Source organism: Lissotriton vulgaris, chromosome 3_1 (assembly GCF_964263255.1).
Source record: "Lissotriton vulgaris chromosome 3_1, aLisVul1.2, whole genome shotgun sequence".
Lineage (NCBI taxonomy): Eukaryota > Metazoa > Chordata > Amphibia > Caudata > Salamandridae > Lissotriton > Lissotriton vulgaris.
The window spans coordinates 1,204,651,738-1,204,668,507 of record NC_141689.1 but is presented as its reverse complement, the minus strand read 5'-3'; positions in this window follow the sequence as shown (position 1 = coordinate 1,204,668,507).

Sequence of the window (16,770 nt, the reverse complement as noted above, 5' to 3'; positions counted from 1 at the left end):
CACACTACCACCTTACCTCTAAGGAAACTTACACATACTTACTCTCTTAAACAATAACTTATAGAAAACATACTTATTTAAACAAGAACTCTTTCAATCTCTCATTCTGACATATACTCACTTATATACATCAATACTCACATATACCAGATTAAAACGTATGTCGTTACTGATAAAGACACTAGTGAGACAGTCATTCACTCACTAACACACACATATACACACTCATCCACCCATACAGTCCTGCACATATGCTGTCTTCAAAACACATACAAACAGTGAGTCAGTCATTAATGCATCTATTTGCTAAGTAACACCCCCACCAAACCATACAGACACTCATACTGATACTAAAAAAAACATCTAATAACCTATATACACACACATGTAGCTACTCACCAACCCATGCAGCCACTTATACACAAAGTGAAACACTGATACATATATTTAAATATTTAAACATTACTCACTAATATATGTATTCACTAAGATACACTTAATAAGCCAGTTAACCAATCAATTTTTTTTTTTAAAACATCCATTTAGACACTTATTTAATCATTTATTCTTCCATCAACCTTTATATATACATATATAAAACATATTTATTTTTCAGAAAGACACACATTCACTGGATGGTGTCATCAGTGATGTCATGAGTGATGTCACTGACCATGTCATGAGTGATGTAATATGTGACGTCATCAGCAGTGCATTGCAGGTGCGCTTGTTATAGTGAGTCCAACTAACTATAACGTTGGAATTTCAATGGTTTTATGTCATTAAAATTTTCAGCTAACTATAACTGGTGTGAAACCTATGGTTTTTTCAGTGAATATATATATATATATATATATATATATATATATATATATATATTACCTACTGGCGGTCGCCAGTAGGTAGTTATAGTTAGGATTTTTTTCAATGTTAAATCTCAAAATTCTATTTGGAATAACTTTGGCACCGGTTGACGAATCTGCCTGAAAATTTCCTGAAAATGGCCTCGTCGAGCTCCGGTTCTCCCTTGAAAGTTTGGGGGGGATACGTCAAGCGGGGGCCGAGATAAAAGGGGGGTCCCAAAACGCGTTTTCCCCATGTTAATTTCCATAGGGCGGTCGATTTCACTTTTAGCCCGAACGGCTAAATGGATTTCCACCAAACTTGGCAAAATTGTAGGGACTGGTAGCCCGATGTGCCTTTGCTATGTCTCAAGATATGTGCTCCAGTGGATTTTGAGTAATTTAGGTTCAAAAAAATATATATATCTATAGGCGCTCTCCGGTGCGCGCACCGGAGTACGCTCCAGGCGCGACACGCGACTTGCGCGCAGAAAGCTGATTGGCTCTCAGTTGTCTGTAAACATTCTAAACAGTCCGGAGCGGCCTCCATCTTGTGTCTCGGTAGGATCGAGACACGAGAGGTGGGCAAAACAAAGAGGGAAATGACCATAAGGGGGCAGGGTAGACCCCCCCTTGACCCCCTAGGTTTGATGTGGGGGCTATAAAAGGGCCCCGCGGGGCATTTAAAATATTTTTTTTTTTCGTTTTGCGCGGGGGAAGCGCCCGGTACGCGCACCGGGGAGCGGCCCGGGGAGCGTAATATGAGGAAAAGAGATGACAGAGTTTTTAAAAAATGAAGTTTTTATTTAGAAATTGGAGGTAGTTCTAAAAACAACTTTTTTTTTTCTTCTTTTTGTTGTTTTATATTTTTTTTGTGTTTTTTGAACTTTTTGAACTTTTTTTGGCTTTTCAAAACAGTTTTATATTTTTTTTGTATTTTTTTAGGGGGAGAAACAAAAAAAGGGAATTGAAACTGGCTCAACTGGAGCAAAAAAATAAAAAACCCAAAAAATTACTTCTTTTTGGGGCACTTGTGATTATCACCTGCAAGGACGATGAGCTTAACGCTTTTTTCACCATAGGCGATAAGCTTGCCACATGCAGAACAAGTGATTTTAAAATCAGCAAATCTTGGCTGAATGCAAGGCATCATCTCGGATGTTTCTGGTCCCGATGAAGTCGGTTGGTTTGTTTGGGAGGTGGTCCTTGACGACTTGGGGAGGTTACTGGCCAGTTACCTGAACTCAGCACAAGAGTAGTTGTTTGGGTGCTTTCTGGTCATATGACGAATCATGGTATAGTTACCAAATGAATATTTTTTGTTTGGGTTGCCCCGTGAAAGTTCATCATTGCAGATTAGGCAAGTTACCTTGGGTGCATTAACTTTTTTCTTGCCCTCTGGGATTGAAAAAAACTCCCATATAATGTGTGGCTTGGGTTTGTATGGAGTATTTTCTTCAGGCAGCCATCTTCTCCTCCCCTCCTCCTCTTCCTCTTCCTCCTCCTCCTGTTCTTGACCACCAATATAATCTTGAGGTGGTCCTCTTGGTGGTTGTGGTGGTGGTGGTGGGGCAGATGCACCAGCTGCTGCTGCTACTGAAGCCATTATTAATATCAAAAAGGTACAGAGATGTACAAACAGGTCTTCCTCAGTCAAAGGACAAAGTCAGAATAAGGAAAAAAGGTGGGGTCTTTCATCATTTGGAAAAAAAACTGTCCTGAACCAATGAGAAGTGTTATTTTCAGGTCACAAGACCAGGGGCTTCATCATTATGAAACTAAAACTGTTATGAACCAATGAAAAGTGTTATTTTCAGGTCACATGACCCGACGCGCTTACGCTACGCGCCCCGGGGCGCGCCCGGGGGCGCTTCGGGTCGCGTAGCGTAAGCGCGTCGGATGTTTACGTTGCGCGATCGTATTCGCTCGAGTACTTCCGGGTGCGCTTACGCCGTGCGTATCACGCGGACGCGGCTACGCGATACGTCATGATCATGTTTTCGTTCGCGATATTGGCGCTTACGGGACGCTCCTCGGAGCGCGCCCGGGGGCGCTTTATAAAAGTACGCTTTTCGGGGCGCTCCCCGGGAAGCGCACCGGGAGCGCTCCAAAGCAAAAAATAAAAAAATAAAAAATGGGAAAAATTGTAGGGACTGGTAGCCCTATTCTTAAGTGGTTTTTACGAAAATTAACTTTGATAAAATATATATTGTGCTACATTGGGCTATATATATATATGCCAAAATGCCAAAATGTAACCCAAATGTAGTCCAATGTAGCCCAATGTAGCCCAAAGATGGCCACCAGAGACCAAAAAATGTAAATGTAGCCCAAATTTCAACTAGATGTAGCCCAACTGTAGCCCAATGACAGAATGTACCAGAGTGTTCTAAAGAACAACTAGAGTGCTAACAGTCTTATTTATAAAGTGAGACTTATAGTTAGGAATTAGCATAAAAAAAACCTATGAAATTCACTGAAAAAACCATAGGTTTCACACCAGTTATAGTTAGGAATTAGCATTTAAAAAACCTATGAAATTCACTGAAAAAACCATAGGTTTCACACCGGTTATAGTTAGGAATTAGCATTTAAAAAACCTATTAAATTCACTGAAAAAACCATAGGTTTCACACCAGTTATAGTTAGCTGGAAATTTTACTGATATAAAACCATTGAAATTCCCACGTTATAGTTAGTCGGACTCACTATAACTTGCTCGTGCAATGCACTGCTGATGACATCACATATTACATCACTCATGACATGGTCAGTGACATCACTCATGACATCACTGATGACACCATCCAGTGAATGTGTGTCTTTCTGAAAAATAAATATGTTTTATATATGTATATGTAAAGGTCAATGGGAGAATAAATGTTTAAATAAGTGTCTAAATGGATGGTTTTAAAAAAAAAAATATTGAATAACTGGCTTATTAAGTGTATCTTAGTGAATACATATATTAGTGAGTAATGTTTAAATATTTAAATATATGTATCAGTGTTTCACTTTGTGTATAAGTGGCTGCATGGGTTGGTGAGTAGCTACATATGTGTGTATATGGGTTATTAGATGTTTTTTTTAGTATCAGTATAAGTGTCTGTATGATTTGGTGGGAGTGTTACTTAGCACATAGATGCATAAATGACTGACTCACTGTTTGTATGTGTTTTGAAGACAGCACATGTGCCGGACTGTATGGGTGAATGAGTGTGTATATGTATGTGTTAGTAAGTGAATGACTGTCTTACTAGTGTCTTTATCAGTAACTACATATGTTTTAATCTAGTATATGTGAGTATTGATGTATATAAGTGAGTATATATGAGAGTGAGAGATTGAAAGAATTCTTGTTTTAATAAGTATGTGTTTCTATAAGTGATTTTTTAAGAGAGTAAGTATGTGTAAGTTTCTTTAGAAGTAAGGTGGTAGTGTGTGTATAGTTGTATATGCAAAAAAATGGATGTTCAATAGTTTATTTGCATGTGTGAGTATGTGTGTGAGCAACTTTTGGAAGACTGTCGGTGTGTTAACGGATGTATAGGTGTCTCACTACATATGATGAGTGAGTATATGTATGACTGACTATATAGAACTGTTGATGAATGAGTGGATGTGTATATAAATGGTGGAATTACTGAATTGGTTGTTGTAACTGGTATAGGTATCTCCACTTTTTTGAAAATGTTAGTTTCTATTTTTGAATATGTATTTCAAGGGTTACTTTACAGTGAAAGGAGGTCTGTCACTGTGTCACAAGGACGGTGTCATCAGTGATGTCATGAGTGATGTCACTGACCATGTCATGAGTGATGTAATATGTGATGTCATCAGCAGTGCATTGCACGCGCAAGTTATAGTGAGTCCGACTAACTATAACGTGGGAATTTCAATGGTTTTATATCAGTACAATTTCCAGCTAACTATAACTGGTGTGAAACCTATGGTTTTTTCAGTGAATTTAATAGGTTTTTTAAATGCTAATTCCTTACTATAACCGGTGTGAAACCTATGGTTTTTTCAGTGAATATATATATATATATTATTTGTTTAATTCTAATCTATATTAAAAAACATAATAATTATGTACAAATGTCAAATTAAAATGACCAAGTGCAAAGAAAATATTTTCAGTCAGTGCAACAATGTAATAACTAATATTATTAATATTGTTTATATTAATAATATTAATTAAAATTATCATTACATGTAATAAAGTTATTATTTTTTCAAAATGTTAAAGGATTTTGACTACAGCATTATAAAGTTACAATATCTGTTAATTATTCAATATACAATCCTTTATGTTATGTATATAGATTCTATACATGTTTATATTAATTGTATAAATATATTATGATTTTCCAACAACTGTTCTAAAATAATTGAAATTTGAATACTTGTGTTATAAAATTTGATTATATCATAAAATGTTGTTTTCTTAAAAATTGTCCTTTAACTAATAAATGTATGCAAAATAATGTATGTTCCTTAAATAAATATGTACATGTTTTCTGTATTTTTACTAATGTGTAATACTTTCAACCTACTTAATCAAAAATAAAGCTTGTTTGAAATTTGAAAATCTCTAATTATTTTTATATGTATTATTACTATTTAATATTTAACTTACATATATCTATTTTATCAATTTACTATACTAAATTAATATAAACCATATATAATTTATTATTCCCACTCCAGTTAGGATTAAGTCAGGGAAAGTGCTGGACATTACCCATCTATAATTTACTATTCCCACTCCAGTTAGGATTAAATAGGGAAGGTGATGGACATTAACTATTTATAATTTACTATTCCCACTCCGTTAGGATTAAATTAGGGAAGGTGCTGGACATTAACTATATATAATGTATTATTCCCACTCCAGTTAGGATAAAGTCAGGGAAGGTGCTGGACAATAACCATATACAATATACTATTCCCACTCCAGTTAACATTAAGTGGGTCATTAGAACAAAGTCCGCCCGCCAGCCTTTCGTGGAACAGGATCGCTCGCCATTGGTATGGGGGTCCCGTTGGTGACATTAGGATGCTCCCGCCACACTGGCTGTGCTCTGAGCACCGCCCACCGCAATGCCAAGAAGGCATGTCATGCACTTCCATGCACAATGTGGCAGGCACTGTGCGGTGCCTGCCATGTTGTGCATGGTACTGCAGGTGCAACCCCCACAACCCCAGAATTCCTGAGGGCCTGCTACGGGCCTCCAATTGCTTGAACCGCCTGCCTTTCTGTGGGGGTGTTGCCGCCACTGTAAGGCTTGTCCCCCTGACTTGCTAATAGAGGCGGTGTCTCCCAGACACCGTTACCATGTTAGCAGCTTTTTCACCCGACTCGACTCTACGTCCGGGCAGAAAACCGGCGGACGGTCTTTCCATCCGCTGGGGTCTCCCACCATGGTAATGTGGCGGGGGAAATTTGAAGCGGGCGGAGCTTTTTAGCGGGCAGCTCACCACCGCCATCTGGGCGATGGCGATCCGCACCCTATCCTAATGATCCCTAAGTCAGAGAAGGTGCTGGACATTAACCATATATAATTTACTATTCCCACTCAAGTTAAAATTAAGGGGCTGATTAGCATAGGAGGCAGACGTTGTCCGCCCGCCATAGCCCCGGGAAAAGGGACAGCCCACAATGCATGCAGCGGTCCCGCATTTGCAATTTGGATGCGGCACACTGGCGGGCGCATCCCGCATTTTTAACATTGCGGTGGGAGGTGCTGTCAGCAACACCCACTGCAAGGTTAAAAATGCAAGTTGTGCATTTGAATGCACAACGTGACAGACACCACGTGGTGCTTGCCACGTTGTACATGCAAATGCAAGGGGGGTACCAAAGGTGCACCCGCATCCCCAAAATACCTGGGGGCCTGCTACGGGCCCCCAGTGTCAAGGACCGTATGCCTTTATGTGGTGGCAACACCGCTACGGAACGCAAATCCCTGCATGTATCCTAATATGGATGGCTGTGTCTACCAGACACCGCCACCACATTAAAACCTCGACCGGGCGGAAAGACGGCGAACGGTCTTTCCGTCCGCCGGGGTCCCCCCGCCATAGTAATATGGCAGGGGAATTGGGTGGTGGACGATGGATTATGGAGGCGTATCGCCACTGCCATGCGGGTGGTGGCGATCTGCCCAACATTGTAATTGACCCATTAGTCAGGGAAGGTGCTGGACACTAAACATTTGTAATTGACTATTCCCACTTCAGTTAGGATAAAGCCAGGGAAGGTGCTGGACATTAACCATATATAATTTACTATTCCCAATCCAGTTAGGATGAAGTCGGGGAAGGCGCTGGACATTAACCATATATAATTTACTATTCCCACTCCAGTTAGGATAAAGTCAGGGAAGGTGCTGGACATTAACCATATACAATATACTATTCCCACTCCAGTTAACATTAATTCAGGGAAGGTGCTGGACATTAACGATATATAATTTACTATTCCCACTCCAGTTTGGATAAAGTCAGGGAAGGTGCTGGACATTAACAATATATAATTTACTATTTCTACTCCACTTAGGATAAAGTCAGGGAAGGTGCTGGACATTAACCATAAATAAAATACTATTCCCACTCCAGTAAGGATTAGGTCAGGGAAGGTGCTGGACATTAACCATGTATAATTTAATATTCCCGCTCCAGTCACTAATAATGTTTGTAAATTTCTGACCAGTAAACATATATTAATAACTATTCAAATTCCAATAATAATGAATTCTGTAAAAATGCTGGACACTAAACATTTGTTATATAATATTTTAACTACCTCACAATTTTCCTACAATAAAACATCATTCTAGAACTATATATTTGTTTAATTTTATTTAATAATTATTACTGTTAATTATTTTTCAAATAAAATCACCACTCTTATCCCCTAATAACCCATCTTTACACTCCTAAATGAAAAAAATGAATTTGGTTTTTAAATTATAATTTCATAATTAAAATAGCTTAATATTTCACAAATGTATTTTTAAATGTTAACTCATACTTTTTTTTTTAAATCCCCAACCTTATCCCCTAATAACCCAACATCCCAATACTTAAAGAAAAATATAATTTTGAATTTAAATTTAAAAATCTAATTTTTAACTAATTTAAAATTTCTTTCATTTAATGTGTGATTTTATACTAATATTCTTAAAACACTCCCCACCCTTATCCCCTAATAACCTAAAATCCCACTCCTAAAAGAAAAATATAATTTCAACTTTACATTTAAATTTCTAATTTTAAAATTTTGAAATTTTAAATTAATTTCTAATTGTATATTAATATTTTTAAAATACTCACAACCCTTATCCCCTAATAACTAACCCTGGGCGTAGTGTGCGGAGTGGGGCTACGCGGAGCTACGCAAAGTGGGCACAAAACTACGCCCACCCGCGCACTCCGCGTAGCCCCACTACGCACCGCCCGCCTCCCTCCCGCCCTCCCTAAATACTTAAATAAAAGGATAGAAAGCTTTTAAAAACACTTACCTTGTCCACCGCGTCCCATGCGCATTAGTATCCGAAATTGCGGCGCAAATCCAGGGACGGCGAGAGGGAGCCCCGGGGACGCGGCGGACAAGGTAAGTGTTTTTAAAAGCTTTCTATCCTATAATTAAGTATTTAGGGAGGGCGGGAGGGAGGCGGGTGGCGGCCGGCTACGCACCATCTGCGGAGCGCCGCCTGGCTACGCCTGCTACGCAAAATGCGTAGGAGACGGCACTACGTACACTCCGTGCACGGAGCGTAGCTGGCCGCCCACCCTTACTAATAACCCAACATCTCGCTCCTAAAACAAAAATATAATTTCTTAATAAAAAATACATTTTATATTTTAAATTAATTACATTTTTATTTAATTTGTAATATTGTACAAATATTTTTAAAACACTCCCTACCCTTATTCCCTAATAACCCAACATTGGCCGCCCACCCTTACTAATAACCCAACATTCCGCTCCTAAAACAAAAATATAATTTCAAAATTGAATTTGAAATTCTAATTTCTAATTAATTTAAAATTTCAATTTTTTAATTAAATGTGTGATTTTATACTAATATTTTTAAAACACTCCCCACCCTTATCCCCTAATAACCCAACATCTCGCTCCTAAAACATATCTTACAAAAATTATTTTCATAAAGATATTAATACAATTAAGCTAATAATAAATTAGTCAATAATCAATAAATAATATTTCGATATTTACAAAAATATATATTTTATACATTCTACTTTTTTTCGATATTTAATGTTGTACTTCGAGATTTTTAAAACAAAAAACAATATTAAATCGCTATTATTAACTTCGATGTAATTGTAATGTTGATATAAAAACTTCGATATTAATGAAATTTGATATTTATGATTCAATAATATGTCCATTTACCAGACGTAGCACCCGGCGTTTGGTCGCTAACACTGAATTCCAAAAAATCTAAAATGTACAGGGTAAGTTAGCAGTCACCCAAGCAGGAATAATACTGTGAGGCTTGAGAAGCACCATACCTGAAAGCCTCAGACAATGGATCATAGAACTGGCCATGGAGGACCCGTGGTATTGTAGCCAAAAAAATAGAACTACAAGAAAGGGTGTTGTCCCCTCTACTAGATGAGCGCGTAGAAAATGTGTTGAAGGCCAGCCATGTCCTGCAAGGTGACTCAGCATCCAGTGACAATGTCTGATATCCATGCCCATGCTTGAAAGACAGTTGCTGTTGACTTCTTTTGACCATTAGGAGATGGAGAGCATCTCATGGTAGTTATAGACAAATATTTGTGTTTCCTCTTGGTGGAGACACATTTTTCAATGACTCATGACAACGTTATAGAAAGGCTTGATGACATCTTTGCATCCTGGGGGGTCCTAGAGATCCTCAAGTCAGACATCTGCAAACTATTCAATAGTGAAAATGTAAAGGGTTCCTTACACAACTTGACGTCAAACACCAAAAGAGTAAATATCTCTGGCTTTAAGCAAATGGTGTGGTCGAAAGATTTATGGGCACCCTTAGAGGGGGAATTCAGTGAGCCTCCATGGAAGGGATCAACTATTGTTATTGTTATTGTTAAAAACATTTGTAACGCGCTCTATCACCATTGGTTTCTTGGCGCTGATAGACAAATGGGGGACCGAGAGCAGGAGGTTTAGTCAAATGCAGCTTGGAAGAGCAGAGTTTTTAAAAGTCTGCGGAAACAGTCTAGCTTTGGTCAGAGACGAAGGGAAAGGGGAAGGGAGTTCCAAGTGGAGGGGGCCAGAACGGAAAAGCTCAGACCACCGTGCTTTTTCCTTTTAAATCTAGGCACCACAAGGAGGTTTGATGAGGCTGAGCGAAGGGCTCTCGTAGGGATGTGACGGGTCAGAGCCGAGGAGATGAAAACGGGCGCTGCATCAGAAAGGGCTTTAAAGGTGGTACATGCCAGTTTAAAGGTGCAACGTTTGGATACCGGGAGCCAGTGTAGGCTACGAAGGAGGGGAGTGACATGTTGGTGCTTAGGCTGGTGGTAGATCAGGCGAGCGGCCTGATTCTGCACCAGCTGCAGCCGTTGGAGGTTGCAAGCTGGAATCCCTGCATAGAGAGTGTTGGCGTAATCGAGCCTGGAGGTGATAAGGGCAATGACCACTTGGGTCAGGGCTTCTTTGCTGAAATACCTGCTGATCTTGCGGATCCGCCTGAGATGGAAGAAACAGGCAGAAGTGACCGCGTTGATCTGGGGTCGCATTGACAGGTCCTCAGAAATAATCACCCCCAGGCTTTTAACAGAGCTCACGGGAGAGGGTGCTAGCCCCAAGGAAGTTGGCCAGAACGAAGGGTTCCAGGGGTGATTGGGGCCTCCTACCAGAACGAGCTCAGTTTTTGTGGGGTTCAGCTTCAAGTGGCTGTGGTGCATCCACTCCGCGATGGTCATCATGGTGGTCTGAAAATTAGTGCGGGAAGAAGGGAGGGAGTCTATGGGGAAAATTAACTGAAGATCATCAGCGTAATTGAATATTTTGACCGGGGAGTTGCGGAGGGAAGCTAATAAAGGTTGGAGGTACAAATTAAAAAGGAGAGGAGAAAGTGCTGAGCCCTGAGGGACTCCGCAAGGAAGGGAAGTGTAGGAAGCGGAGAAGGAGGATAAGTGGACAGACTGAGAGCGTTGATGGAGAAAAGATTTGAGCCAATCAAGGGCCACGCCCTGAATGCCAGCGTTGTGGACACGGTCGATCAAAAGAGTGTGATCGACCGTGTCGAAAGCTGCCGAGAGGTCTAATAGGACAAGGGCTTGAGGGGTGTTTTTATCCGCACCTTTCCTAAGGGTGTCCATAACAGCTACGATGACCGCCTCGGTGGAGTGGAGGGGTCTAAATCCTGCTTGTTGGGGGTCTAAGAAGGAAGATTGCTCTATAAAAGAGCTCAAACAGCGAGTGACAAAGGTCTCCAGGATCTTTCCTAAATAAGGTAGGAGAGAGATAGGTCTGTAATTGCTAAGTGTTGAAGGATCTGCGGTAGGTTTCTTTAGTATCGGTAAAACTGCAGCTTGCTTAAATGAAGATGGGACCTTCCCGATGGCAAGGGAGTTGTTAAGTAGTGCCAGAGGGGGACCTGGGCAGGCAAGGAAAGCTTCTTTTAAGACCTGCGGGGGGCAGCAGTCGTTGGGAGAGCCCGAGCTGACTTTATGCAGAAGATTAGTGAACTCTTCTAAGGATATAGGAGGGAACTCTGTAAGGATATTGGTATTTGTAGGGGGGAGAAGAGGAGAAGTGGGGAAGGCCGGAGATGGAATATTATTTTTTATTGTGATTATTTTATCTATAAAATAAGAATTAAGTGAGTCACAGAGGGTTTGAGTCGGCTGCAATTGAAGAGTGACTCTGTCTGGCATGGAGAGCTCATTTACAATGGAAAAAATATCCTTAGTTTTATTGTTGGAGTTCAAAATTTTTTGAGAAAAGTATGCCGTCTTGGCCTCCAAGATTAGTCGTTTATAGGATTTCAGGGCCTCGATGTAGGCTAGTTTAAGCAGGGGGTCGTAATGACGACGCCAACGGCGTTCTGATTGTCGCAGTGCAAGTTTTTCTGCTTTGAGTTGGTCCGTGAACCAACGTTGAGCGTCATGGGGACGCTTAGTTTTAATTTTCTTTAGAGGGGCAACTTCATCGCTAGCCTGTTGCAGCCATTCCTCAAGATTATCTGTTTGATGCTCTAATGAGGTCGACTAGATCAACTAGAACCAAGCACTGTGCCAGCTCCTGTGTGCTTATCAATCAATCCCTCACTCCACAATGTTGAGAATCCAGTAACATCGTTGTTTGACGAGCAATCAGAAAAAAACTATTTCAATGGACCGCAGATCGATCAGTGAACACTGACAAACTTCATGACATGGACGCTGCTCATGAGAGTAAAATTAATGTGTATGCTGATCAGTGCTAACATGCCCAGTACACAGTCTTCGACAAAGGTGATTGATTACTGGTAAAACAGAGACAAAAAAATGAAAAACTGACACCCCATTCACTACCGATCCTTTACAGGTGGTGGCGTGCAAAGGACACATGGTGACATCACATCATCTAGGAAAAATCCATCACTCAGGACATTTCGCCCATTAAATACCTACCACATTACTCACCAGCTCATGAAACTACTCGGAAGTAAACACAACTTCATGTCCAGCTCCCGAGCCTGACCCTATGACTCTGTTGCCCGATGAAGGTGGACTGCAGCTGCTCTGGATCACCTGAGCTGGCAGACCAGTGAGAATGCCTCAGAGACTGATTGAGGAGATATGATTTAATTAATGCCTGCTGTTTTTTGTTTAACTATGGGGGAGGTGTAGCATATTGATACAATGCACACTAGGACCCTGGTGGTTCTATGCAGATTCTGAGACAGGAAGTGCTTAAGATGTGGGGGATGTCTTATGGTGTGGTCTAGAAAGTATGACGTAATGATCAGAGTGTGATGAATGTCTGAGAATAAAGATAAGTTCTCAATTACAACACCTGGGTGTGGCATACAACTTCAGACCATGCACACGGAGACAGGCATGTATTCTCCTGATTGACTCAAGCTGCATCTTCCAATTTTACCTAACTAAACCAAAGCTTAAATCTGCAGTCACCTCTTAAACTGTGTAGTCCTGCAAACAAACAACTGGGATGTGCAACGCCTAGGAATATTGCTGGCTTGTCATGTGCCTTGTGCTTTATGTATTGCATTGTCTCAATAGTTTAATACATAAACATGGGACACCCTTTTTGTTAATTGCTACACACATTTTTAAGAGAGTACTGTAGTTACCTAGTGTATGCCATCAAGGAAATGTTAAGAACTTGTTCCTTAAATGCTAATATATTTTAATTTATAATTGCACCATAAATGTTCAATGATGATCACTTTGGACTCAACTGCAGAAAGTATTGGAACCACACGAAGTGTTACGTTTTGGTAATTGGAAAGAATACCCTACGCTTTCTTTCAGTGTTCAGCTCATTAACAAATGTCTGTTTTCAGTATTACAATATGACCACCTAGAGCCCGAAGTAGGTAATAGGGAAATACTGATACCTAAATACCGAATTTTACCGATTCTGTATTTAGAAATTGTTATTTCAGATGTAGGGCTTGGAGGCCCATAGGAATGAATGTGAAGACCTTCGGTATTACCGAATCGGTAATATCGGGAGGTATTTCAAGGGTGCCAGGGTGTCCAAAGGACACCCTGTTGCCCCCCTGAAATGTGCATGTGTGCACATGTGACACACATGCATGCCCAAAGGGCATGGATGTGTGCCACATGGCACATTTCAAAAAGCAAAAAAGTGATTTTTTAAAGGAAATCGCAACTTACCACCAACTTGAAGTTGGTGGTAAATAGTGTTTACTTAAGGCTGGGGTGCACTATTTTAAGTGCTACCTACATTGCATTTAAGGAATGGGTATTACCGATTCCTTAAATGCAAGGCCAATAAGGAATCGGTATTAAGGAATCTGTATTTACCGATTACTTTTTACTGATTCCTTCCCTACATCCCACATGGCTAAATATCGGTCGGTAACGGTGAAATTTAACAAATTTCACAGTTACCGACTGGTATTTGCCCACCTACATCTGGCCCCTAGTGTTAATTCACCTAGAGGCATTTGTGGCCAAATTGGGCCCCAAGAAATGGCTTTCTACTCAGCTATTGTAGGTTTCCAAGCACGATGGCAGCAGTGTTGCTGCTTTCCCCTGGCCACCTGTCCTGCAGCACACAAGCATCAGGGCTTCATGAAGGGCTATATAGGGGACTTGATGGAGCCCATAAATGCATTTGTTTCAGAGCACTCAGTGAAAGAGCAAAATGCAGTTACTCACAGTGTGGAAGCCCTGTGTCTAAAGTAGGCTGACCCCACTGCCCATGTTTTATGAATCGGTGGGTAGGAGCAAAAATGTGAATGACACTTGAACAGACCAGTGGGTGAAGAGGGATGGCCCACATACCCCATGTATGTATATATGTATGTATTTTTATATATGTCTTTTTAGTACATGAGGCTCAAGAAACAGCTAAAGCTATTTCTTCATCAGACCTGAAAAGGCAGGATTTGAAAAATTGTGATTATACCACAAACTTCCAAAATAAATCTCAGCACCCCAACGTTTATTGATTTAAACAGGATTTCACAGGTTTTTCTGTTCTTCTTTGATGATATATCAAAGAATGTCAGCATGTGGCTGTGATACACCATGCTGACATTTTAAATATTTATTTGTTTGTTTGTTTGTTTGTTTAAGAAGTTTAATGTAGTGCACACATTACCCAAAGAAATGACAATAGTCAGAAATATTGAGTAATAGGATGTAAACAGGCTCAATAAAGTATTAAATAAGATTGAAATACAGAGGTAAACCTTCACGTAAGAGTGCTAAGAGAAGAGTTGAAGTGAAATTAATAAAAATGTTTTTCAAAAAGAAGGACTTTCAGTTCGTATTTAATCATTGTCAGCGAGGTAATGGTGCATAAGCCCAGAGGAAATAAATTCCAGAGTCTGGTAGCACTGCCTGAAAAGGATTGAACTTTTTTAAAGGTCTGGGGGTTCAAGAAGCAGCGATACAGTGTTTCCTGATGGAGTAGACACTCCACAACTATCCATCATTGAACTGGCAGTGGTGAACAGGATGAGGAGAAGAGGAGAAATTGTGGGCTAGATGTAGGTAAATAGGTTTTACCGATTCTAAAATACCAAATTTTACCGATTCGGTATTTTAGAATCGGTAAATCCTATGTAGGTAATTATTCGGTAAAAATTACCGAATCATTAAGATATGTAATTACCGAATCGGTATTTACCGATTCGGTAATTGTCATTCATTCCTATGGGCCTGGAGGCCCATAGGAATGAATGTCAATTACCGACTGACTGACTGACTGAAATATTTATAAAGCGCTCGAATACTGTGGCGTCTTGGCGCTATAGTACAGAGAGAGCGGTAAAAGCAGGTTTTAGGGCAGAGAGAAAAGCCAAGTTTTCAATGCCTTTCCAAAGCACATTTTAGATTTTTGTGAGGGCAGTACGGGGGGCAGCGAGTTCCATAATCTGGAAGCTTGGTAAGAGAAGGATTTTCCACCCCATCGGGCTCTCCTTATTCTTGGCTGACATACTAGATCTTGGTTGGCTGATCTCAAAGTGCGTGATGGTAAATATCGAGGAAGAAGTTTGGTGAGATCGTCAGGTCCCTTGCCATACAAGGACTTGTGGACCAGGCAGAGGGCTTTGAACTGTATTCTGCACCTAATTGGAAGCCAGTGAAGTTCACGTATGACTTTAAAAGTTGGATGACGCTTTGGTAGATTCAGCAGGACCCTGGCTGTGGCATTTTGGATTGCCTGCAGCTTGGTCAGTTTTTTTTCTCCTGTGCCCAAGTAGAGTGAATTGCAATAGTGCACTCGGGACATTACCAGGGCACCCATCACCGTCTTTTTTAATGTTGACGGGATGTATGGTAAGACTTTCCTTAGGACCTTGATGGTATAAAAGCAGGCGGAGGTCACCTGGTTGATTTACGCCTTACAGGAGAGATCTTTATCTAACATGAAGCCAAGATTCCTAACCTTGTCTGCTGGACTAGGACAGGAACCCGCCTCAGGAGGCCACCAGAGGTCGCTGCAAATGGAAGGTTTCTGGCCGAACTCAATTATTTCGCTCTTGTCCATGTTTAATTTAAAAAAATTACAACTCATCCAGTTTTTTACACCAAGGAGGCATTTCTTGAAACGCTCTGCTGTAGCTTCGATTGACTGGGATACCGACACTACGATTTGTATGTCGTCGGCGTACGACACTAATTGTAGGCCATGAGATTGAATAAGGGCGGCTAAAGGAGTGACATATAGGTTAAACATTGTGGGCGATAGTGCCGAGCCCTGGGGGACCCCTCCTGGGAGGGAGAATTCATCAGATTGAAAGCCTTCCCAGTGCACTTTTTGAATTCGGGAATCCAGAAAAGATGTTAAAAGGGTCAGAGCAGTGCCGGTGAAGCCTAAGGTTCTTAATCTATTTAGCAGGACTGAATGGTTAACGGTGTCGAACGCCGCTATTAGGTCTAATAAAATCAGGGCCGTTCTACCACCCTCATCCATTGTCCTTCGTATGTTTTCCATTGCCATGATCAAGGCAGACTCTGTTGAGTGTAAGGGTCGAAATCCATGTTGTGAAGGATCAAGTAGCTTATTATGGTCTACATATCTCATTATTTCTTGATTCATGGCTTTCTCCGGAATCTTGGCTGGTAAGGGCAAGCAGGATATTGGCCGGTAGTGCTTGGGTTCAGTAGGGTCCAGCGTATCCTTCTTAAGGATGGGCCGGATACAAGCTTTCTTCCAGCTACTGGGGAATTCCCCTGAGATGATAACCATGTTTAG